General features: G+C 41.3%; 1 protein-coding gene across 2 annotated transcripts in view; it reads left to right on the top strand.

Moving 5' to 3' along the window:
• Window positions 1–24,548, top strand: part of LOC122653134 (protease Do-like 7) — a 137,918-nt gene that overhangs the window by 16,215 nt on the left and 97,155 nt on the right. The window lies entirely within an intron of this gene.

Here is a 24,548-nt window from a genome sequence, read left to right on the forward strand (position 1 = left end):
CTTGATACAATCAGCTATGCCAGTGGGGCCAGAGAATGCTAGTAACACCAAGCCATCATGGTTTCTAAACACCCCTTCAATACGTGCCTGCCCAGGATTGTCAATGGATCTTTCATCTGTGTTTAGTTTGATGGCATTAGTAGGAGGGAACAAGGGGTAGTGATCTCTCTAAAAAAAGGTTCAGATTCTGGGCTTGCTTGATCCCCAAACGATCTTGGAAGTATTGATGAAATGTATAAAACTCCTGGAAGAATCATAGACACGAATAGCTAATGTTCGCAAGATAGCGACCAATTACGTTTGATACATAAGGAAAATGTACTGAAGTGTATTCAGCCATCATCATAGACTCATAGGTTGGACGCAAAGACAAATGGATTGGCCTATGCACTTTTCGCACTCTGTTAGGCACACAGGCTATGTTGTTTCAAAGTGAATACCTCATACGAATGGATGCCAAGATGGCAAGATCAGCTAATGATGTAGCCGACAACATAGCTAAGCAGGGAGCGATCCATCCTAGTGTATTATGGAGTTTATTTCTATGTGAAGTTGTCTTGTATTTGCTCTTCTTGATTTCTGTTCTTTTGTTGTTGTGGGTGGATTGATGGTCGGTCCTTTGTACACTCCATATTCTTTTCAAATAAGATCGTTACATATCCTCATTTCCCCCCTCCCCCCCCAAAAAAAAAAAAAAAAAACTATACAGGTTAAATCTGCACAATCTGTTCATTGTAAGTGAGGAAACTCTTTAAAATTAGATTTACAAAAACTGATTGAGTACCTTGTCTTCGATACTACTCTGTATGCCAGCTCAGAGTTGTTGGTCACTGTTGATGTAAACATTGATGCTGCCCTTCCCTCCTACTAGTTCGATAATGTAGTCCTAGGTAGGAGTAATCCCACTAGGAACCAAGGTAATGGGGTCACACACAAAGGCTGGCCGATTGGGTTAGGGTTTAGTAATTTAGGGCAAAACTAGGATTTGGGGGTTTATAGGGTATTAATGGGCAAGTCTAGAGGGCTATTATGGTATCAAAAGGTTAGGGTTTGGATGAGTTTTGAAATTCTGCAATTTTGGGTAGAATTGAATTTTAGGTCAAAATTAGGGTTAAGTTAGGTTTAGGTTAGGGTTGTCTTATATGGTAATGAGAGGCAGGTGTAGGGAAGTCTAATGGTATAGGTTTTATGATGTTTGAGTGAATGGAAGTAGGTTAGATGAGTTGGACAGCAAGATAAGGTTATTGGAGACAATTCCTAATGGAGGTAGGAGTAGGGGATTCTAGGGTTTAGGGTGGTGGGGGTTTGATGAAACTTGGATCGAGTGTCAATAATGATGTAAGGGATGTATGCTGAAAGTTTGGTTTGAAACTAATGGACCGATTTGAAGTTATGGAGGAATCCTAATTAGGGTAGGAGTGAGAAGAAGAAGGTTTAAACAAAGTTTAGATTCAAACTTACTGGATTTGAAGAGATCTTCAATGGTAGCAGCTTTGAAGATGAACAATGGGGTCTCCCGATCGTCACGATGCAAGGAGTCGATTGGAGATCCACCAATCCCTTCCACCTTGATAAACCCACAAGGATGCAACATTCTCAAGGAGCAATAAAGGCAGCATGCATAAAGCTGAGTTTTTATTAATCAAATTCGTATTCAATGTTGGCCTCCCTTACAAACTTATATAGAAGACTCAAAAATAGACTTAGACACTAAAAAGGAATGGCCTAACCCAATTCTTAACCTATTAGCTAACTTAAATTGACTAGGAAACTGAAATAGACTCAAAATAGAGTCTTAATCTAGCCCAACTAAACAACTAAAAGAAAAACTAATAAAATCACTTAAATTGAACCATTGGTTGAACCAGTTCAATTTAAAACACCAAATAAAAAGCTAAGTATGGAAATAAAACTAAGTATGGGAGCTAATCCCGTATGCAACCTATTTACCCATATTTTAGGCTCATAAAAGTGTGGCCTATTACATTAGAAACCCATGGGATCAAAGGCCCAACATGTATGTAACCCAACCCTAGACTTATTCCTAAAGAAATAAGCCCATTTCGATGATGAATCTGCATCATTCGAGCTCTTAGGTGAAGTGGTAGCGAACATGGTATCAGAGCAGGGAGGTCAAGTATTCGACTCCTGGGAAGTGTATCAGAAGAGTTTTTCTTGACATATCTTCTCCCTCGGTGCCTCGTGAAGGAAATGCCACGTGAGCTCCACGTGCAATGACCATGGGATCTTGGCCTGCACATGTGTGGGAGTGTTGATGTGTACATTGATGCTGCACTTCCCTAACAGTTCGAGCTTTTAGGTGAAATGGTTGCGAACAGTCACTTACCAAAAGCCCCCAAGTTCATTGCCTCCGATACTACATATGTTAGCTTAGTTAAGTTGCCAATTAACCAAGGCCTACAGCTCCTAGCTAGCTACAGGCTCCGCAGAATGGTATCAATTTTCAGTATGATGACCAAATTCATTTGCTCTTGTGATCAATTCCAGAAATATGTCAGCCAGACCCAAGAGGCAGTGAAAGACCAAACCTTAAAAACTCGGTACATACCTCCAAAGCTGAAAACCAAATGAATAGTGGGTGAAAATATGTACAGGTTTGTTGTCAATTCAATACATGTAGAAATGTAGAATGGTGGGAGTTGTAACCCTTTGAGATGAGATGGTTAATGGTAAGGAGGAGAACCATACTCTTTTCACCTGCGCTGTTTACGTCGAAAAGAAGAGGAAGATTCAATTCAGGGCTTAATTGGAAACATACCCAAGGTTTTTTTTTTGGGATGAATAAAATAATTCAATACCAAGAGACCCCAAAAAGGAGAAAGAGAATACAAGAGGAAAAGAAGAAAAAACCAGCAGCACCCAACTGAAGAGGGAGGGATAGACAGCCGCAAAATAGACAAGGGAAGACCTCAGGAGACAACAATGAGCCTGTTCCTTGGGGTATCCAATACAATACAATGGGGCAATAAGTAAATTTTGGAGCTAACATCAGAGGAGATGGAATTCCAAATCTTATCAAAAGAGTGGGAGTTGGATGTCCATCTTCGGAGATTGTGCCATCCAAATGTGGTTAATTGTAGCACCGAAGGTAAGCTTGCCGGTACATATCGAGTTCTCAGCGAGTCATATCCATCCATATCCACTCTCTAGCAAGAGGGAGAATTCTTTTGTTGCGGCGCCAGCACATACACAAAACTCTCTTCCAAATAGCAGAGGAGAAAGGGCAAGAGAAGAAAAAGTAGTCAACATCTTCCACGCCATTCCAACATCGAACACAAGCTGTGGGCACAGTGAAATGGCGATAAAGGAGGAAGGACTGGGTAGGGAGACAATACGACAGAGCTCGCCAAATGGTGAAACTGTGACCAGGGCAGGAATATGGCCAAGCAATCTTATGCCAAGAGGAAAGGGAACCACGAGATCTGACATGGTTCCAAGCTGAAAGGGAACTGAAAGATCTGTTAGAGGAATGAAGTAAAACAACTGAATCTCCTCCAGAATGCGAACCAAGAGGGAGGAGGGCAGGGTATTCCAAATAGTGGCAAGAACCGGGGAGGGAGAGACCAAACACCTTGGGATATGATGGAGGCAATATGGGAGATCTTACAGATACCCGTATAGATTTAATGGTCCCCAACAATAGAGTGAAGGACACCCATTGGGTGCCAGTTATCAAGCCAAAGGGAGGTGGACTCTCCATCTACAATCTTGGAAGAAATGGTCTCGATAGCAAATGGGCGGAGGCTAAGGATTTTGCGCCAAATCCAAGAAGAATAAGAGTGAAATGGAACCATCCAAATGGAATCTGTTAGTAAATCAGATTCTAGTAATCAGATCAGAGCATGGATGAAAAGAAGAAGAGAAGACAGAAAAAGAGAAGAGAAAGGAGATGTCGCAAGTTCCAAGAGAGGAGAGAACCTGCGGACATAATTAGTGAATCTATCGTAGGTCTGCTCCCTTATATAAATATAATAGAATGAAAAAGACACATAAAAGGACAAGTATGCCCTTACATGGTCAACCCTACTAAGGATTGAAATAAACATACTAAACAAAGACAGTTTTGCCCATATAATAACAAAACTCAACACTCCCCCTCAAGCTGGAGCATATGATCATCCATTCCCAACTTGCTACAACATGACCGAAACCTAGAGCAAACAAGGGCTTGGTGAACACATCAACAACCTGATCAGATGAGGAGACAAAAGGAGTCTCAACAAGCTTCTTCAAGACAATGCTCCGAACAAAGTGACAATCCACCTCTATATGCTTGGTCCTCTCATGAAAGACCGGATTACTAGTAATATAGATGGCTGCCTGGTTGTCACAAAACATCTTCATAGGGGTTGGAACAGGAAACCCCATCTCAAGAAGGAGAGACCTAATCCACATCAACTTTGCAGTAGTATGAGCCATGGCCCTATACTCCGCTTCAGCACTGGACCTAGCAATAGTGGTCTGTTTCTTGCTTCGCCATGTAACCAGGTTTCCTCCAACAAAGGTACAATACCCTGTAGTAGACCGACGGTCACTAGCCGAACTTGCCCAATCTGCATCGGAATAGGCAACAAGCTCCATATGTCTATTTGGCCGATAAATTAGTCCCTTCCTAGGGGCTCCCTTCAAGTACTGAAGAACCCAAACTGCTACATCCCAATGAGACTTACATGGGGATTGCATAAACTGGCTGAGAACCCCAACAGAATAGAATATATCTGGCCTAGTGACTGTCAAATATAGCACTTTCCAATCAGATTTCGGTAGGCATGTACATCCTTAAGACACTCACTATCATCAGAGCCAAACTTGTGACTAGGATCCATAGGAATGTCCACTGGCTTTGCAGCAAGCATACCAGTTTTAGTCAGGAGATCTAAAACATATTTCCTTTGGGACAAGTTGATTCCCTTTTTACTTCGTATAACTTCAATCCCAAGGAAATAGTGAAGCTGACCCAAATCTTTAGTTTAAAAGTGCTGCTGTAAGTAACTTTTCACCTCCTTGATCCCACTCTCATCATTTCCTGACACAATGATATCATTAATATAAACCACTAGAACCACCAACTTCTCTCCTTGGTGGCGAACAAACACAGAATGGTCTGAGAAGCACTGAGTAAAACCACAATCAGTCACAACAGAACTAAACTTTTCGAACCATGCTCAGGGGAACTGTTTCAGCCCATAAATAGCCTTGTGTAAGCTGCACACACGTCTGCTATCCTCCCCCTGAGCAACATATTCTAGAGATTGCTCCATATAGACCTCTTCTAGCAGGTCACCCTAAAGGAAAACATTTTTGATGTTCAACTGGTATAAAGGCCAATCAAAATTCACCGCCAGTGAGATAATAAGACGAACAGAGTTCAGTCTAGCCACAGGAGAGAAGGTTTCAAAGTAGTCAACACCATAGGTCTGGGTGTACCCCTTAGCAACCATACAGGCTTTAAGCCTCTCAATAGACCCATCAGAATGATACTTAATAGTGTACACCCTCCGACACTTAACCAGATCTTTACCAGGAGGTAAATCAACTAACTCCCATGTATGTCGAGTTAGCAAGGCATCCATTTCCACATCCATGGCATTCTTCCTAGTAGGGATAGTAAGAGCCTCAGTGTGAGTGCGAGGCACAGTAGAAGAAGATAAGGCAGTAGCAAGACTATGAGAACAAGCTGGAAGATGGGACAAGGAGACAAATTCCTCAATTGGATAGGCAACTAAAGACTTTTGAGTACATGAACGTTTACCTTTCCGAGTAGCAATTGGTCATCAGGATCTGGATTAGCTGGAAGGGTAGGAGAAGTAGGTAAGGGTAGATCTCCACCAAAGGTTGAGGAAGGTACAGGAAGCAATGCAGACGGGCCAGGCTGGTCTAAATGGAGCTGCTCAAAGTGCCTCTTGCGCCGGTACACCTGTAGTGGAGAAGACAGAGGAACAATGGCGGGAATAGGAGGAGGGTTAGACACAGCTAATGGGCCACTAGACACGGTAGGCTGATCCGAAAAAATAGGAGGTACCTTCAAAGAAGGTGACATCAGCACTAACAAATTGTTTCCTAGTAAGAGGATCATAACACCTATATCCCTTCTAGGTCGTAGAATAACCCAAGAAGATACACTTGGTTGACCGACGGTCCAATTTATCACCATGGAGATGGTGATTATGAACAAAACAAACACACCCAAAAACACGAAGTGGCAAAGTAAAACTCGAAACATCTGGAAACAACACAGGGAAAGGTGACCTGCCACCAAGAACAGATAATGGCATTCGGTTAATAAAAAAATAAGCAGTAAGAACTGCATCACACAAAAAATGTTTGGGCACTTGCATAGGCAACATAAGGGCCCGGGCAACTTCAAGTAAGTGCCTATTTTTTCTCTCCGCTACCCCTATTTTGTTGAAGAGTATAGGAGCAACTAGTTTGATGAATTATTCCATTAGTAACACAAAAAGAGGATACCTCAGATTGAACAAATTCCAAAGCATTATCAGACCGAAAGACCTTTATAGAAGCATTAAACTGATTTTTTATTTCATTGCAAAAATTTGGAAACACAGTTAAAAATTCCGATCTATCCTTTAAAAGGTACAACCAAGTAGTTCTGGAATAATCATCCACAAAAGTCACAAAATAACGAAAGCCATGTCTATTAATTGCCCGACAAAGACCCCATACATCTGAATGGACTAATGAAAATAGAGAAGTACAATGGGGCAAAGGACGAGAGGGATAAGTAGCACGATGATGCTTACCCAACTCACAGCCCTCATACTCTAATTTATTTTTAAAATCTTAAACTGAGGAAAAACAATCGTTAACCCAGATAAAGATAAATGGCCTAGTCTACAATGCCATCTAAAAGGGGACTCTCCACCAACAGTAGTAGCCGCAGTTGAAGCTGAAGGGGCTGCACCACTCAGATAATATAGCCCATCTCATTCACACCCTCCATCAATCCTCTTCCTTGTGTGAAGGCCCTGAAACACACGGTAAGAAGGGAAGAATGTCACAGAACAATTCAGATTCTTAGTAAGTTGACTCACAGAAAGAAGGCTTAAAGGAAATTGGGGAATATGTAACATAGAGGAAAGGGAAATATTAGAATTAAGACAAACAGTACCATGACCAGTAACGGGTGTGGAAGAACCGTTGGCCACAATAACAGGAGGGGTATGAGAGTCAAATGAAATAGAGCTAAAAATTGATGATTTACCAGTCATATGAGCGGAAGCCCCTGAGTCAATGATCCAGGGTGTGGAAGTGGAAAAGAAAGCAGCAGGTGTAACTGTGTGAGCCAGTGTGGCAGTGGTAGTGGATGCCCCAGTTGTGGAAGTGGATGTCTCTAGACTCTTGATACGACGCATGAGGTGTTGCATCTCATCACGGAGGTTGGTAGAAGAATTTCCCACGATCCCAGCCTTAGCATTAGGAGTAACAAAATCAGTACCATCTTCTGGAGCTGCATGATTGGCCAAGTTTTGAGCCCATTCAGGTTTCCCATGCTTGGACCAGCAAGTATCAACAGTGTGATTTGTCTTCCCACAATAAGAACATAACCGGACTGCTTTATCACTATGCTGCCCACCAGAATCTTGACCACCAAAACCACGTCCTCCCCCTGAACCACGACCTCTACCACGACCTCTAGTAGTAGTAGTAAAAGCTGAATTCTCCTTAGGGTTGGTTTCAGGTTTGGAACTAGGAGATATGATGTGTTGGAGTCGAGAGAAGGTGTCATTCAATGTGGGGACAGATTCACCAGCAAGAAGATGTCCCTTTACAGCCTTGAGGCTAGGATTCAATCCAGCCAGAAATTTAGAGACAAAATTCATTCCTTTGGGCCTTCAACTTCTCAATATCAGTGGTAAGTGGCTGGAACACATTGAGTTCTTCAACCATGCCCTTAAAAGCACTGTAATAATCTTGAAGGGATTTGTCTGATTGCTGAAACTGAAATAACTTTTCATAAAGCTCGAAAATCCGGGTCATACTCTTCTCTTGAGAGTATGATTCCTTGAGGTCATCCCACACCCCCTTAGCCGTGGTGTGGAACATTACATTGGCAGCAATATCCGGCTCCATGCTGTTCCATAACCAAATAAGTATGATAGCATTCTCCTTATTCTAGGTGCTGTAATCCTTTGAATCAGGTTCTGGAGGAGGAGAGGTAATGTAGCTAAGCTTGTCTTAGCTATAATGTAAACCCAAACAGCTATTCCCCTTAAACTTGATAGAGGTAATCTGAACATTGACATTGTCAAAAGTCTTCGAATCAGCCATAGTAAGTATCCTTCACAAATCGAGAAGGGCAAGCACCCAGGGCAGCAACCGATTGTGAAGTAGGTAGAAGATAAGAAACCAGAAGCAACAACCAACACCAGATAGAGGAAGATATATATTCTTCAATGAGGGAAGTAGCACCAATCAGTAGCAAGTTCACACCAGAGACACCAAGCCCAAAAAAAATCGATGCCAAGGTTTTTGAAGAAATCGATCTCAGGTTCCTAGAGAAGAATATAAAAACCTTTAATGACGTAACAAAAGCATCCAATCCAGAGTGCAAAGACCACACACAACAACAAAATTGATGAGAAAGCAGGTCATATTCGCAGAACTCCAAGAAACCAGCTTCCCAATGAAAATCGATAGTTGTCAGAGTTTTGTCTCTGACATCGATTTCTGTATTCTTCAATAATGATTGATGTAAAACTCCAAACAGCCTTGTACAGTAGATAATTAGAACAAAAAATCACTCCATTAATTGTCAAAAGGAGTGGATTTAGTCCATAGGTAGAACAGCTATAGGTGGCTGCACACCAAAAAACAAAAATCGCAAAAGAGAGATCAGAAGAGATACTTGGGCAGTACTCTAATCTGATTAAAAGAGCTCTGGAATCTATTAGTAAATCAGATTCTAGTAATCAGATCAGAGCATGGATGAAAGGAAGAAGAGAAGACAGAAAAAGAGAAGAGAAAGGAGACGTCGCAGGTTCCAAGAGAGGAGAGAACTTGCGCACAGAATTAGTGAATCTGCCGCAGGTCTGCTCCCTTATATAAATATAATAGAATGAAAAAGACACATAAAAGGACAAGTATGCCCTTACATGGTCGACCCTACTAAGGACAGAAATAAACATACTAAACAAAGACAGTTTTGCCCCTATATTAACAAAACTCAACAGAATCCTTACGGAGAAGGCTGGAGTATACCCAGTTGACCCATATGCTGTCTTGTTTTACCACAAGCTTCCAGAGCAGCTTAAGTATACCTGCATTGTTGGCGTCTTTGATCCTTCTCATTCCAAGGCCCCCCTTATGTTTGGGGAGGTAAACTGTTGCCCAACTAATTGGATGAAGGAATCTCAAGGAATCAGTCCTTTTCCAAAGGAAAGTGCACATAATGATTTTAATAGCCTGGATTGTTGACCGAGGGAGACCAAAAACACCGCTCCGATAGATGTAAGAGGACTGAAGGACTGATCTGATCCATTCTAGCCGCCCAGCGGCCTCAGCATAAGATTACCCAAGGTCATTTTGATTAGCTTGGACAAGATAGATTTCATCTTGTTGCATGAAAAGATGTATATATTGCTGGTATGATTCTCAGGTATTGGGGTGACAGTTTTGCCTTGGTTGTAACAATTGCATACAAATGTTATGAGGACATTTCTGGAAGGCACATCTGTTGGAATTGGTTGATGTGAGATTCTGCGAAGAAGGCCCATGGTCTCTCCCCCCTCTTCTGCAAACCCCAAATTTTAACACAGAATGAAGTTTCAATTGAAAAGACGGGTAAAGCATACAAAAGCAGAACAGCAGCATGGAGAGATTTTTACAGATTCTACTTGCTACAATATGTTGACCCAACCAGAATCCATATCCCCCTGATATTGAGGGGATTGGATCACTTCCTGCTTGTGACAGGATTGTTGGATTACTGCCATGATGGTGGATAGTGGATACTTTTCAATACCTTTATGATGCAGCTCCAAGTAGGAAGAAGAAGAAGAAGAAGTCCTGAACTTAGGGCTTGATTAGGGAGCCGTAGAGTAGGTTTATTTGCTAGTATTCTCCATACTTAGCTTTATTTTTCTGTTTTTAAATTGAATCGGTTTGGAATTGGTTGTATCCAATTGGTTCAAGTGGTCCAATTTAAGTTAATTAGTTAATTAGTTCTTAACTTAAGTTAGTAGGGGTATCTTAGTCAATTTACTGTTTTTAATTAGTTAAGTTAGATTTAAACCTCTCCCTTCCACGATTTTGTGAAGGAGAAGACTTTAATTTGTAGTAGGACTTGGCATTAGCCATATTATAAATATAATAAATCGTGGAGGCTCCCCCATAATTGAATTTTTGAAAACAAAAGACTGTTTGCTGCTGCTGCTCCAGCCCCTTGGAGTGTTGCCTTGTGGATCTATCAAGGAAGAAGGACAGGTGGATCTCCTGTGACTCCTTACGCCGTGACGGCTGGGAGGTTCTCTCTTTGAAGGTGGCTCTATCCTTCATTGTTCAAGCTGCTGCCGGTGGAATCCTGTGGTAAGTTTGAATTTAAATTCTGTTTTCCATTCCTTCTCCTTCCCCATTCAATCCCCCTTTAATTTCTGTTTTAATCATCTAGACCCTAACTCCCTTCATTCCCCACAAAACCCTAAAATAGTCTAAAATCCCCACAGCCTGATGTCACCATCAGAATCAGCCCATATTTGGATCGAACCTTCCCCTCCCTGTTTAGTAAACTCGATCCCAATCCCAGTCCTCACAGCCCTCCTGAAACCCTAGTTTTGGTAATTTTTCCTAATTTCTAAAACCCGAAACCCTAACCCTAATTCTGTAGGTATTTTAAACTCATCCAAATCCCAATATTTTTATATCAAAATAATCCCCTAGATCTGCTGATCATTACCATATATCACATTCCCCCCTAACCCTAGCCTAAACCCTAAATTTGCCCTAAACAGCCCCAAACTGCCCAATCAAACCAGCAACCCTTTTTTAATCCTATTGCTTGGCCTCTAGTGGGATTTTTCTCCTATCTAGAGCTACATTACTTTACCTTATTGGGAAGGGCCAAGATTTACCAGCAAGTTGATGCATTAAAGCAAGTCTTAATAAGGTGTGGTGAAGAACAGTTTGGTGATTTAGGCAAGGGTAAAGTAGAATTAATGAAGGAAGTTAAGAATCTGAATGCAGAAGAGATCATAGTTGTCAAGGCGTTGCCTAGGTGGCAAAGCGCTCCCTGATGCTCATGATCTGAGGTTGCCTTGTCATTCGAGGAACCTTGGGCGTTGAAAACAAGAGAGTAGAAGAACGGAGGCCGAGAAGTGGAAAAATAGAGGAGGTGGAGAAAGAACGAGACAATGCAAGAAGGGAGAGGAGTAGAAGAGAAAAAATGTACCTGGTCACACAGCTGCAAGTCCCTGATGCCAGCTGCTCCCCTTGCAAGACTCAAACTGGCAGAAACCCTACTTGGGCTCTTCTTTTGGGTGTCTTAGATAGTTAGATTTATGATGTTTCTATACTATATCCTTAAGTTTTGTATTATTTGCATTCTAACAAACTGTAATACATAAACTTTACCCATATTTTCATGAGTATTTACACTGGAACTCCTCATTTAAGAGCCTCAATACATAATCTTGTTTCCCGTACTTGTACACTAATACCCCTCATTTAAAAAACTTGGCACTTGCCTTGACACCTCAGCTCCACCTTGGCGATGTGAGCCAAGGCACCAACTGTGGAATAGAGACAGACCTTATCCAAATAGAATTGCAGAGGGGAGAACAGTTTGAGAAGGAACGTGCTTTGTTGAATTAAGAAAAATGAATAGTCTCGTGCTGAAATCAAAGAGCAACTTGGTTCAAACTTGTAACAATAATACATGGTTTTGGGATGACTTTCTAATGGAAATAGGGATGGACCAAATCTACCGGCTCAAGTTGGATGGCGCCTTGTATGTGGAAGAAAACAGTGTTGCAATGGCTAATTCCATTAGAGACTACATCAGTTAGTTGGTTGCATGGTTCAAAATCTCGCGATATTTCGCCGAAATATCGCTTAATTTCGTATATCTCGAGCTTACCGAGATGCGAAATCAGGTCGAAATGAAAAAATACCATATTTCGTCGATATCTCGTGAGATATCGTGAGATATCGACGATATCTCGTGAAATATCGACGATATCTCGATATCTCGTGAGATATCGCGAAATATGGTATTTTGGCTTAAAGTGTCACGTGAAGGGGGCTTTAATACAATATTTCGCAGATTTCGGTCCATATTTCGACCAAGAGCTGCATTTGCTAAGGAATTTCAGTCTTTTGCCTATTCTTCCACTCTTCCAAGCTCTCATCCAACACTCTAGCCATTGTTCAAGCACATTGTTGTCGGATTTTCGCGGTAAACTCATCGGAGGGTCATCTAAGCTCATCATCCAAGCCTTTTTCCACTATTTAAGGTAAATTCTATTCCTCTAAAACTATTTTTTTGAAAAGACTATGTACAAATTTTGTTGGATGGTGATGATATTAATATATGTTAGACACGGAGGCCGATCTATATCCTCACGGTGTTGAAATTTTTTTCCATATGTATTTTTTTTTTAATTTTCTGGTTTTAAAAATTCATTTTCCTACAATTAAAATAGGAAATAATTAGGGGTAATATGACTTAGATGGTAATGAATTAAATATATGTTAGACACCAATGGCCGATCTACGGCTTCACGGTGTCGGATTTATTTTTCTGCTCTTAAATAATTATTTTAATTTTTGCACATACCACTCCATTGGCATCGGATTATGGTGCATCACAACCTTACGGTGGATATGGATATGGATCATCATCATATGGGCAGTTTAGTGGGGTAGGGGACTATGACTACGTCCCAGTCCCAGGGACATCTTGGATCATCTTTTATAGATAACATCTTTGCATACCCTAGCGGACCTAGCTACCAACCTCACCAGCCATACATGCAGCCAATGCCATCGCAACATCATATCACAGTGGATCATCTTCTTCACGGATGGATCAATTGGTAACCCTAGTTTATATCCTAGGATAGGTTACCTACGTATGTTGATGATTCCATTTACGTGACACTTGTGGATGACTACACTCGTTTCTTCTCCGATTCTATACCGTGGTCCACATATGTCCTTCAAAAGAGAGCAATGGACGTCGACTCGAGGCGAGGCATGAGTGGGATTGATCCAGGGAGGCACAACAACTACTATTAGCAGTTTAGCACTTGTAATTTGTAACTTAAGTTGTAATTTCATTGATCTATGAACTTGTGAGTTGTGACTTGCGAGTTGCGAGTCTTGTGACTTACTAACTTTGACACTTAGTGTATTGCCTTTAAGGCTTTAAGCGAGTTATTGAATATTATGGAGTTTATGAGAATCATGGCACTCATCAATGTGCATTGGCTTTAACTTGATATGTGATGAAGTTAAATACTATTATTAAATATTAACTCGCCTAATCTATGTGTATTTAACTATTTATACATTAGGGTCGGCGATCGTATGTCAATCAAGGGTGCAAGCCCAAAACACCAATTTGAATTCACATTTTTACAATTTTATGGTTTAAATGTGTTTATTAAGCTTAAATAAGGCTGTCCATGAAGTTTCGAGGCCTAGATATGGCCAAATACCCCGAGATGGACCCCCGAAATATTGCAGAAAAAATGCAATATTTCGGTCATATTTCGCGATATCTCGGATATTTCGGATATCTCGGTAGGCCCGAGATACCGATATATCGCGAGATATAGTACTATGGTTGGTTGTGAAAGGCAATCTAATGTAGTATTGATTTAAAAAATTTAAACAGTTTACATTGAGTGTTATCAGAGATTCAGAGCTATGGCAGAGGACAGTTCAAGGACTCCAGGACAACCTCCTGATCCTTGCAGTAGGATTGTTGAGATGTTACAACAGTTAGCTTCAGATCAGAAGAATATGAATGATTGAATGAGTGATCGAATGACAGCATTGGAAAACCGACTTGCTGCCCCTATACAAGGCAGTTTTGCACTTTTTGAAGGTGAGGCGAGGCATCTGAACAGTCTACAACTAACAATCATAACTCAAGGTTCATGGATAGAGGCCCATAGATAGTTTACACACCCCATACGACCTTTGAAGACCACATTTGAACATACTTTAATAATGGTAATTGTGTACCCTAATGACGCTTTGACGACTCAAAGAAGGTCAAGTTCAAACTGAATGAATATAGTGGGAAACGTGATGCACAGATATTTTATGACTGGTTGGCAAGCATGGATGACTATGATTGGTTCGAACTCTCTGAAATAAGAAAGATGAAGTTATTTGAACTAAATTGATTGGTGCAACACGTGAATGGTGGAGGATTTATGAAAGGGAACTTGAGAACCATGGCAGAGCACCCACTCTGTGTGATCAGATGAAAGAACAACTGACGGAAAAGTACTTACCATTGACATTCAAGGCTCGATTGCAAGATCAGCTAAACTCTCTTCGCCAAGAGAATCTATTAGTAGTTGAATACATGGAGAAATTTGATTCGCTTTCTGCTCGTACAGGCATTGAAGAAGATGACATCCAGTAACTGACTCGGTTTAGATTTAGATTGAATCCTGATATCTACTAGGCAATTCACATCATAGATGTTTACAATCCCCAGGATTGCTTGGAGAAGGCTATTGTGCAGAAGAACTACTGACATCCTCTGTGAGAAGATTTTGGGTTTCAAGCTGGGGAGAACCGGAGAAATTTTCCAGCATCTAGACCCACAATTAAGGGTCTTACACGTTCCACAACTCCTGCACATTTTTACAATAAAAGAAAGGCACCTATGACCAAAAATAACAATACTCAATGTTTTTATTGTTAGGAATTTGGACACCATGCAAAAGCTTGTCCATTTCGTAAGAAAGTGAATGCGGTTGCTAATGTGGAGGAAGACGCTGATGATGATGATTTATTTCCATATCCATTTGATGATGAAGACAATATGGGTGATGTTAAAGAAGAGGATGATGCAAATGAGGAGGAATCTTATGGTGTTCATGTGGTTAGCCGCATCCTAGTGGCTGAAACCGAGGGCGAGGATTGACGACATCACTGAATCTTCTATACTCGTATGTGTTCGGGAAGCAAGCCAGTGCAGGTTATTGTCAACAGTGGCAGCTGTGTAAATGTGACTTCTAAGACTTTTGTGGAGAAAGCAAAATTACAAATTGAAAAGCACCGACAACCCTATATGGTCTCTCTTCTAAATGGTAATATGTTGGAGGTAAATCAACCTATCAACGGTGTTCAGTACCCCTAAAGCTCTGTCAGTATGAGGAAGACATGTGGTGCTATGCTGTGCCCCTATGAACATAGTTGTAAAGGCGTCACCTAGGCATCCCTTAGCTAACTGTCTTGGCATCCAGGCCCCTTGACAACTAATGTCTCGTTGGTCTCCTAGGCGGTAGTTTTGGTTGACTTGGTTGCCTTGTTGGTGTTGTCTTGCATCCAAGGTTTAAAATCTCGTTTTGTTTCGGTATTTCAGTCAGACTGAAATATCCGAAATATCTATTTGGATATTTCGTTCAAAATATTGTATTTTTTATGGTAGATTTTTGTAGGTCATTTCGGTGGGTTTTAGGCCAAATTAAGGCCCGAAACTTCATGAAAATCCTATTTTAGGCTATATAAACACCTGTATATGTTCAAATTGTAAAAATAGTCACCCAAAGTGGTGTTTTGGATTTGCACCCTTGATTGACAGTATACGGTCGAATACTCATGTAAAACTTAGTCAATTACAAATACACATTGTTTAAGACTTTAAGTACTAGAAGACATAATAAATTAATAATTAATAAGCAATTTAAACAAGTAAATTCACTTGGAAACATAAAGTCAATGACTCATAACTTAAGTCATAATATTAAGTACAATAAGTCAATAACAGGATGACATCAATATCCCAAATTCCCAATACAAGTCAAGTAGTCATCAAGTGACTCAACTGTGTACTAATAATAATTACTCCGCTGTTCAGGATCGACCCCACTCATAGTCCGATGGGGCCGATGTGCATTGTTCTCCTACTGTAGGACATATGAATGCCACGTCATAGTCTACGAGAAGAACTGAGTGTAGTCATCCATAGTTTCCATGTAAACATCATCATCAACATGCTGAAGGTAACCTATCCTAGGATATGGGTCACCAAAGTGTGAAGAACCACGACTACCCACTGATCCACTATGATATGACGGCCCTGGGAGCCTGTACGGGTATGACTGGTGGGTTGGGTAGGAGAAGTTGTCATCCACAAAAGACGATCCACTACATCCCCATCAGGTTGTGGATCGGCCTCTGGTGTCTGACATATATTAATTTCATCACAAACAAACATGTATTGATCATGTTTTTTTTCAAAAAAACACTTTTGGAGAAAATGGTTTTACATGAAATACTGGAAAGGCTTCACAGATGTGCTAAAAGGTTCAATCATGTGTTCTCCAAGTGCTTCTGGCATGGATGCATCGAAGATTCGAAGACAAACCAAAAATCACCAAAAATGAGTAAAGAATGAAGAAATAGAACCAAGACCGAGAGAGAGAGATGTTTGTAGATTTTCTCGAGTTCTTTCTCTTTTTGTCATGTAACCTTTGCTTTCTCCGGCCTCCATGACTGGCCCCTCAGGCTAGGTCTCTTTCTCCTCTCCACCCCTCTCCCCTTCCCTCCCTCTGAACCCATCCAACACCCCTTCTACCTCCCCTCTTCGCCCCGCTTTGGAAGTCCCTTTTCGGTCTAGTTCCCTCTTCTTCTTCAGAGGGTCTCCCTCTGCATTTTGTCTCCCCTTCCTTTGTCGATGGCTCCAAGATTGCTCTCTGCCCTTCAAGTCTCCTTGATGGTAAAGCCTCCTTGTGGGAAAATGCTATCGTTGGTCATTTCATTGATAATCGCCCTCCATTCCACATTGTAAAGCTCTCTCTTTCCAAACAATGGAGACCTCTAGGGTCTTTTGAAACTTTCCTGTTGGGGAATGGTTTGTTCATTTTCCAGTTCTCTGACTCTATGGATAAGAATTGTGTCCTGGAAGGAGGGCCTTGGCTGGTGGGTCGAAAATCAATTTTTTTTGCACCAATGGACTTGCCATATCCAGCTCCAGCGTGTTGACCTCTCCTCTATCCCACTCTGGATCTCCTTCCCTAGGCTACCCTTCCATTATTGGTGCTCCAAGGCCTAAGTTTGGTCGGGTTTGTCCTGGGTACCCCCCTGCATTCAGATGCCAGACCCAGTAGGAAGGATAGGCTTGCTTTCGCTCGTATTTGCGTTGAAGTTTCTGCAGATGAAGCTCTCCCTTCAACCATCACCGTTGTTGAAGAAGATGGTCACTCTTTTGTGCAAAATGTTGCCTACGATTGGTCTCCGCCCCACTCTCTGATTTGCAAAACTTTCAGCCATGCCTCCTCTCTCTACCAACCAAAGGCCTTTGCTGTAGGGGATGAAGCCACCATTAAAGGTACTGCTGTATCGGAAGTCTCTCTTGCTCAGAATCGGCAGCTTCCCAGCCGGAGAACTCACTCCCTTTTGATCCCTGAAGAAACCACTGCCATTAATAACATCCTTGTTTCTGGCGGTGATTTGGCGACCCATCCAGCCATTGCCAAAGACCAAAGCACCATTCCGGCGCATAGACTTCCCTCCCGTGGAAGAACCAGAACTAGATCTCGCCAGAATTGCTATTGGTCGAGAGATTCTCCGTCTTCGACTTCTCCGATTGGTTTTTCCACTGGGCAAAACCCAAACTCAGATTTGCATCTTGAACGAAACATCTTTGCAGCTTTAGCCACAAGCTCTGACGGTGACACTGATCCCTCCGCTTCCCTAGTTTCTCCTTCTGATCGATGTGCCTTGTCCAATAGCGATCTGGGGGAGAACCCTGCTGTCGATCTTGAAAAGAAGACCTCTGCTTCAGGATTTCCTTCTCTGGCCATTGATATTACCCTACCCCAAAAGCCTGTAACCTTTCTGCAGTCTGGGGACTCACTCCCTCTCCTTGACGTCTCTCTCCCAATTGCCATCCTTCGTCGTTTTCCCCCAGGCATGACCCTTTGAGCCTGGGGATTACTCCCTTCCTTAAAAGGCTTGTCAAACCCTTTTTAATCCCTCGATCCACTGTGGTCCCTACCCCTTCTTTAGCCTAGCCCACCACTCTCTCCTCTTTGGCTGATCCTGCAGATCTTAATGGGCCTGGCCAGCTCTTTCTTGCAATTTGACCCATTGCTCTAACCCTTGTGTCCCGGCTCACCCTCATTTGGGCCTAATCTCCAATACTGGGTCCCCCCACCCTGTGCCTGAATCTATTACCCTTAGTTAGTAAGTACGCGTATAATACGTGTATTATACGCGTATCTGAACATTTGAATGAAAAATACTTTCGTCCCCGTACTTTCCCGTATTTTTACAAAAATACCCGTTTTTTAAACGCCCGAGTATTATACTCGTATAGTTCGGGTATCATACGGTTTAATACTTTTTATTTTTAACCCTAATGTTTAAAAAAAAAAAAACAAAAAAACCCCAAAGAGAAATACGTTTCCCTTTCTCCATTCTGATTTGTGAACTGCCGAAGAGTCGAAGACCGAAGTCGAACCCTAGCAGCTGCCCCCCCCAATCTCCAATCATCCTCACCATCTCCGTTCAACAGCCACCGGCGATCGTTAAATCCTCGACGGCGACGGTAACGGCAACGGCGACGCTTTGAAGGCCTCACGGACCTCACTGTTCTCCTCTGTGGTTAGTCCATTACTATCCCTTTCTTTCTTTCTTTCTTCTCAATCATTTCAGTTTCTGTTTCTTCTTCCTTAAAATCTCCTTTGGGTAAAAATTGATCTTGAATTCTGGGCAGCTTTTACCCATTTAAGTTGTGATTTGCGAAACATTTCATCTTTTTTTCATCTTTAAGAGCTTTTCTGTTGTTTACTTACACTAATCGGTAAAAGAGATCTCCCATCTCTGCTGATTTCTCTGTTTTCTTCCTGAAAAGCACAACTGAAGAATTAACCAGAGAAAGAGATTTTATAATAATGAAACCTATTTAATTTTATCACATACCCTTAACTGTTCAACTGCTCTTGTTATTAGAAGATAGATATGTATTCTTAATACCTACCATAACCTGGTGTTAATCCACTGCACCTCTGTTCTGCAACTCTATTGAAATCTGTGATTATTTGGCTGATTCCCTTTAAGCTAGTGTAGAAAATCGTGGGTGATGATTTATGTCTATCACCAAACCCAACAGAAATACTTATGCATGTGAGCGATTGTTGGTCTAGAGGAATGACCCTGGCCCGTTGATGAAGTGAGGATGGGAGAGATTTGTTTTTATTAGAGACTATTTTATGGGGTTTTCATGGTTCTAGAACACATTATGTCTTACATTTTTTTTATGTTTGATGAGATGTAATAGACTATTTTATTGATATTTTATGGTTTAGAGATTATTTTATTGTTATTTTGATATGTTAAATGATAATCTTAGAGATGTAATATAGGATATAATATTATTGTGTTTATTTTAGTTCATAAAATCATGATATTATTTTGTTTATTAGGTGGTGAATGTATGTTACATAATGAATATATGCCCGTTTTTTTAAAAGTATTATTGCCGTCTATGCCGTATTAAACACATATTAAACGCGTATCATATTATTTCCGTATGCGTTTTATTACGCCGGATTTTTGAAAAGTATTATTACCGTCTAGTCCGTTTCATTGCCGTACTTATCCGTTCCCGTTCAATTGCCGTTCCCGAACTTACTAACTAAGCTATTACCCCCCAATCCCTTAGAGTTTTCGCCGTTGTAACCCTAGCTCCCCTCTTTTTCCTAAGAATCGTCCCTACATTGCCTATTCCTTGGCCTGCCCGGAGAGGATTACGCCTCTAAGCTCGGTTATCGGGGATCATGCTCTCTGTTTTGAGCCAATGGATCCTGGATAGTTCTTCGTTTTGGTTGGCTTTGGATCATTTCGTTCTAGTTTCTCCCCTTTCTTTAGTGCGCTTTCTTTGTTGGGTTCTTCCCCTTCTGTTTGTCCTTGTCTTGACTCTTGATTAGGTAAGGCTTTGGCTTTGGCTTGTGCTTGTATTTCCCTCCCTCCACCTTTTTCTTTCCTTTGGTTAATGAATTTTTTATTCATCTAAAAAAAAAAAGGAACCAAAAACTCGAAAAACAGCAGTCTTGTGAGCTCTCGGTCGAAATTTCAACAGAGAGTCACGAAACTTGGTCTTTTTATAAGGTGGGTTTGTAACATCTTGCCAATATTTTGGCGAGATGTTACAAAAGCTCAAAATCTCGGTCGAAATATTGCATTTTTTCGTATCGAACTAGCATTTCATTTCAAGAAGGTCAAGATACTTGAAATTCTCGAAATCTCGATCGAGATATAACGAGTTTTTGTACTATGCTTGCATCTAGGTCCCCTCCAATGCATTGGTTTGCCTAGACTCCGTGACAGCTATGCCTATCAAGCTGACAAATGTCTTACTCGGAAAGCCATGGTTATATGATAACAATGTGATGATGGGCGGCAGGAAGAATCAATGTGTGTTTTAATTCGAAGGGAAGTGTACTGTTTTTCTCCCTATTAATGTCTCAGTTAAAGACGTCAAGCACAAGAGGACTAACTAGAAAGACGTTGATGTTAAAAAGAAGCTGTTAACTATCACCGGAAAGGAGCTCGTCAAGTCTAGTAAGGATTCAAGACTTATTCTTGCTCTTGTTACTAGGGAAGTGATTCCTCAATCTGAGGTCAAGCCTTCCAAGCCAATTAAGGATCTGATTTTCAATTTTTCAGACTTGAGTGCCAGAAGAGCTACCGGATTTGTTGCCACCTAAGCATTGACATACAGCACGCTATTGATTTGGTATCTGGGTCAATGTTACAAAACTTACCAGCTTACCGTCTCAGCCCTATGGAGCATGCAGAGTTAAAAGCGACAAGTTGATGAGTTGACATGAAAAAGGTTCACTTAGGAAAGCTTAAGCCTGTGTGCCATACCAGCCTTGCTTACAGTTAAGAAGGATGGCTCGTGTATCTTCACTCTTAAAAGTTGATTGGCAACCGACATGTCAAGTAGGTGGCTTATCTACAAGAATTCATTTTTGCATTGAAGTACATGGCTGGAAAGGAGAGTACTGTTGCTGACACACTTAGCCGCAAAGTGTTGACACTTAACACCTTTTCAGTTCATGTAGTTAACAATGATTAGATATGGGAATAGTATACATCTGACCAAGATTTCGCCCAGATTCATCAGGAGTTACAGCGGGGTGGACAACACCCAAAATATTCCATCCATGATGGGCACTTGTTCGTGGGAACTCAGCTTTGTATCCGTCTCATCCCTATGTCCTCACATATTCACATTATTCAGGAGTAACATGGGGGGAGGTCACTTCGGAAAGGACAAAACTCTTATTTTGGTCACTGATCATTATTATTGGCAACATACATCAAAAGACTTCGATCATTTGATTAAAAGATGTGCATGGCAGCTTGCTAAAGAAACTAAGCAAATTATGGGTTTATACTCACTATTACCTGTTCCTCACGCACTCTGGTTGGACATAAGCATGGATTTCGTGCTCAGACTACCTACTACTCATGAGAGAGATGATTCTATTATGGTGCGGTGGTAGTGATCATCTCTCAAAGACGGCCCATTTTCTGCCTTGTTACAAGAATTTTGATGCTTACACATTGGTAAAATATTCTTCAAAGAAGTTGTGCGACTACATGGGCTACCAGAAACTGTTGTCTCTGATTGTGACATCAGGTTTATGAGCTACTTTTGGAGAACACTGTGGCTGAAGACTAGCACCAAACTGCAGTTTTCAACCGGATTTCACCCACAAACTGACCGGATTTCACCCACAAACTGACGGATATACAAAGGTAGTAAACAAAAGCTTGGGAAACTTGTTGAGTAATCTGATTCGAGATTATGAGAAGACATGGTCAGCCATCTTCGACATTGCTGAATTTGCATACAATAGCTTAGTGAACAGGACAGCTGGACTTACTCCATTTGACATACTTCTCGGAATTCAGCCTCAACTACCTATTGATCTTGTTCCACTTCCATCCCAAGATCAAATCAGCCTTGAAATTGATGAGCTCATGCGCTGTATTACTGAGGTGCGTGTAGACATTCAATGATAGATAGCTTTGAGCAATGATGTGTATAAGGCTACAGCTGATTGTCGTCGACGCAATGGGGAGTTCAAACCTGGAGACATGATGATGGTTCGTGTTAATCCCGAGCGGTTTCAACTTGGTGTTAATACTAAACTCCACCCAAGGAAGTTGGGTCCCTACAAAGTGTTAAAATGGATGGGACCAAATGCTTATGTGCTTGAGTTGCCTGATAATATGGCCATAAGAAATATTTTCAACGTGGCTGATCTACGCCTATATGTGGGATATCACTTAGACGAAGATGACACATAACATATGCTGAGGCTGGCCCAATTTACAGCTGCCTGTTGATGAAGAAATTGAAGAGGTCTTGGATACACTTACAAAACGACGTGACGTGGAACTGATTATCATGCTTTCATTGTCAACTGGAAAGGATGTCCAAGACACGAATGCACTTGGATCCACGTGGATGACTTCAAACATCTTGGAAACTATTTATATGAGCGCTAAATGTCATTCACCCATTCGTCGGAGACGAATTATTTCAAGCTGAGGAGAGCTGATGTAGTATTGAAGACTCATCATAGCAGGAGGACCAAGAAAGCTGCTGCCTAGCATGGCCCAGCTTATTTCAAGGCTTGGGACCACTTTATTTCTGGTTTTAAGTTGTTTTGGGTCAGTTCCAGTTGAACCGGTTGTTTGTTTGGTCCAATTTAAGTTATAGTTATTTTTATTGTCTTTAAGATTTTTAAGTTGGCTCCACCTCCTTTAAAGGCGGCCATGTAGACTTTTAAAAAGAGTGGCCAAGCAATGTAAGAGTCAGGTAGGGGGTTTGCCAGTGCAACTCTAACTCTGGTTTATAACTTTCCATAGAAATAGAAAGCGTGGAAGGGGGGGGGTGTCTTCATTCACTACTTGTTTAGAAAAAGGCTGCTGCTTCCTTCTTCCTTGTGTGGGATCAAGGTGTGACTGGTGTGTGATCCAGCCAACAACTTGTGGCAGGAAGCCCAGGTGCCATTGCTCTTACTGTTCCTTGATTAAGGTACTACAACAACAACAACAACAACAACCACCATAACCTTATCCCAACTAAATGGGGTCGGCTACATGGATCCGAAGAGGTCATGACAGTAATAAAAATAAGAGAAGTAGAAGGGAGTAAAAAAGTAAAAAGGAGTAAAAGGAAGTAAAAAAGATAAAATAAAATTACTAAAGGAAAAAGTCTAAGCAGTAGTCAAAGCAGAATCCCAGGAACATCCCCCTACAAGGGGTTGACTACATGAGTCCTTGTCCTCCAAACAATTGTATCCACGGTCATACTAGGATCGAGCCTTACCACATGCATATCCTTTCTTACCACTTCTCGAATAGTCATTTTTGGCCTGCCCCTACCTCTTTTAGCTCCTTTAAACTGAATTTGGTCACTCTTCCTTACTGGTGCATCCATGGGTCTCCATTGGACATGACCATGCCACCTCAAGCGGCTCTCACGGAGCTTGTCCTAGATTGGTGCAACTCCTAATTCGGTTCTAATACAATCATTCCTTACTCTATCTCCTGGTCTTGCCGCACATCCTCCTCAACATCCTCATCTCCACCATACTCATCTTATTTATATTACTCTTCTTAACAACCCAACGTTCCGCCTCATAAATCATTGTTGGTCTTATTACTGTCCTGTAGAATTTCCCCTTAAGCTTAATAAGCATGTGTTTGTCACATTAAACTCCTGATGCACCTCTCCATTTCATCCATCCTACTTTAATTCTGTGGGAAACATCTTCTTCACCCTCTTTGTTAATGGTTGACCCCTAGTACCTAAAGCATTCACTATGTGGTAGCTCTCGCTCCTCGAGTTTCACCACTTCATTACCTCTCCTGGTTTGACAGAAGCTACACATCATATATTCTGTCTTTGTTCTACTTGTACTTAACTTAAAACCTCTTGATTCCAAGCAAGATCTCCATAACTCTAGCTTTGCATTAATCCCTTCCACTGTCTCGTCTATCAAAACAAGATCATCAGCGAAAAGCATACACCAAGGGACCTCATCTTGGATGTGCCTGGCTAAATCATCTATGATGAGTGCAAACAAATAAGGGTTTAGAACTGATCCTTGGTGTAACCCAAATGAGATTCACTACTTCGGCCCTCTGCAGTTCTGACATTTGTCACCACACCCTCATATATGTCCTTAATTATATCCACATAGTTACTTGAGCTCCTTTGATTAAGGTACTGTTCTCTGTTATTTACTGTTCTGCAATTCTGGCCATTAAAGTTACTACATTTGTTCCAATCCTATCTT

The sequence above is a fragment of the Telopea speciosissima genome, chromosome 2, assembly GCF_018873765.1.
Source record: "Telopea speciosissima isolate NSW1024214 ecotype Mountain lineage chromosome 2, Tspe_v1, whole genome shotgun sequence".
Classification (NCBI taxonomy): Eukaryota; Viridiplantae; Streptophyta; class Magnoliopsida; order Proteales; family Proteaceae; genus Telopea; species Telopea speciosissima.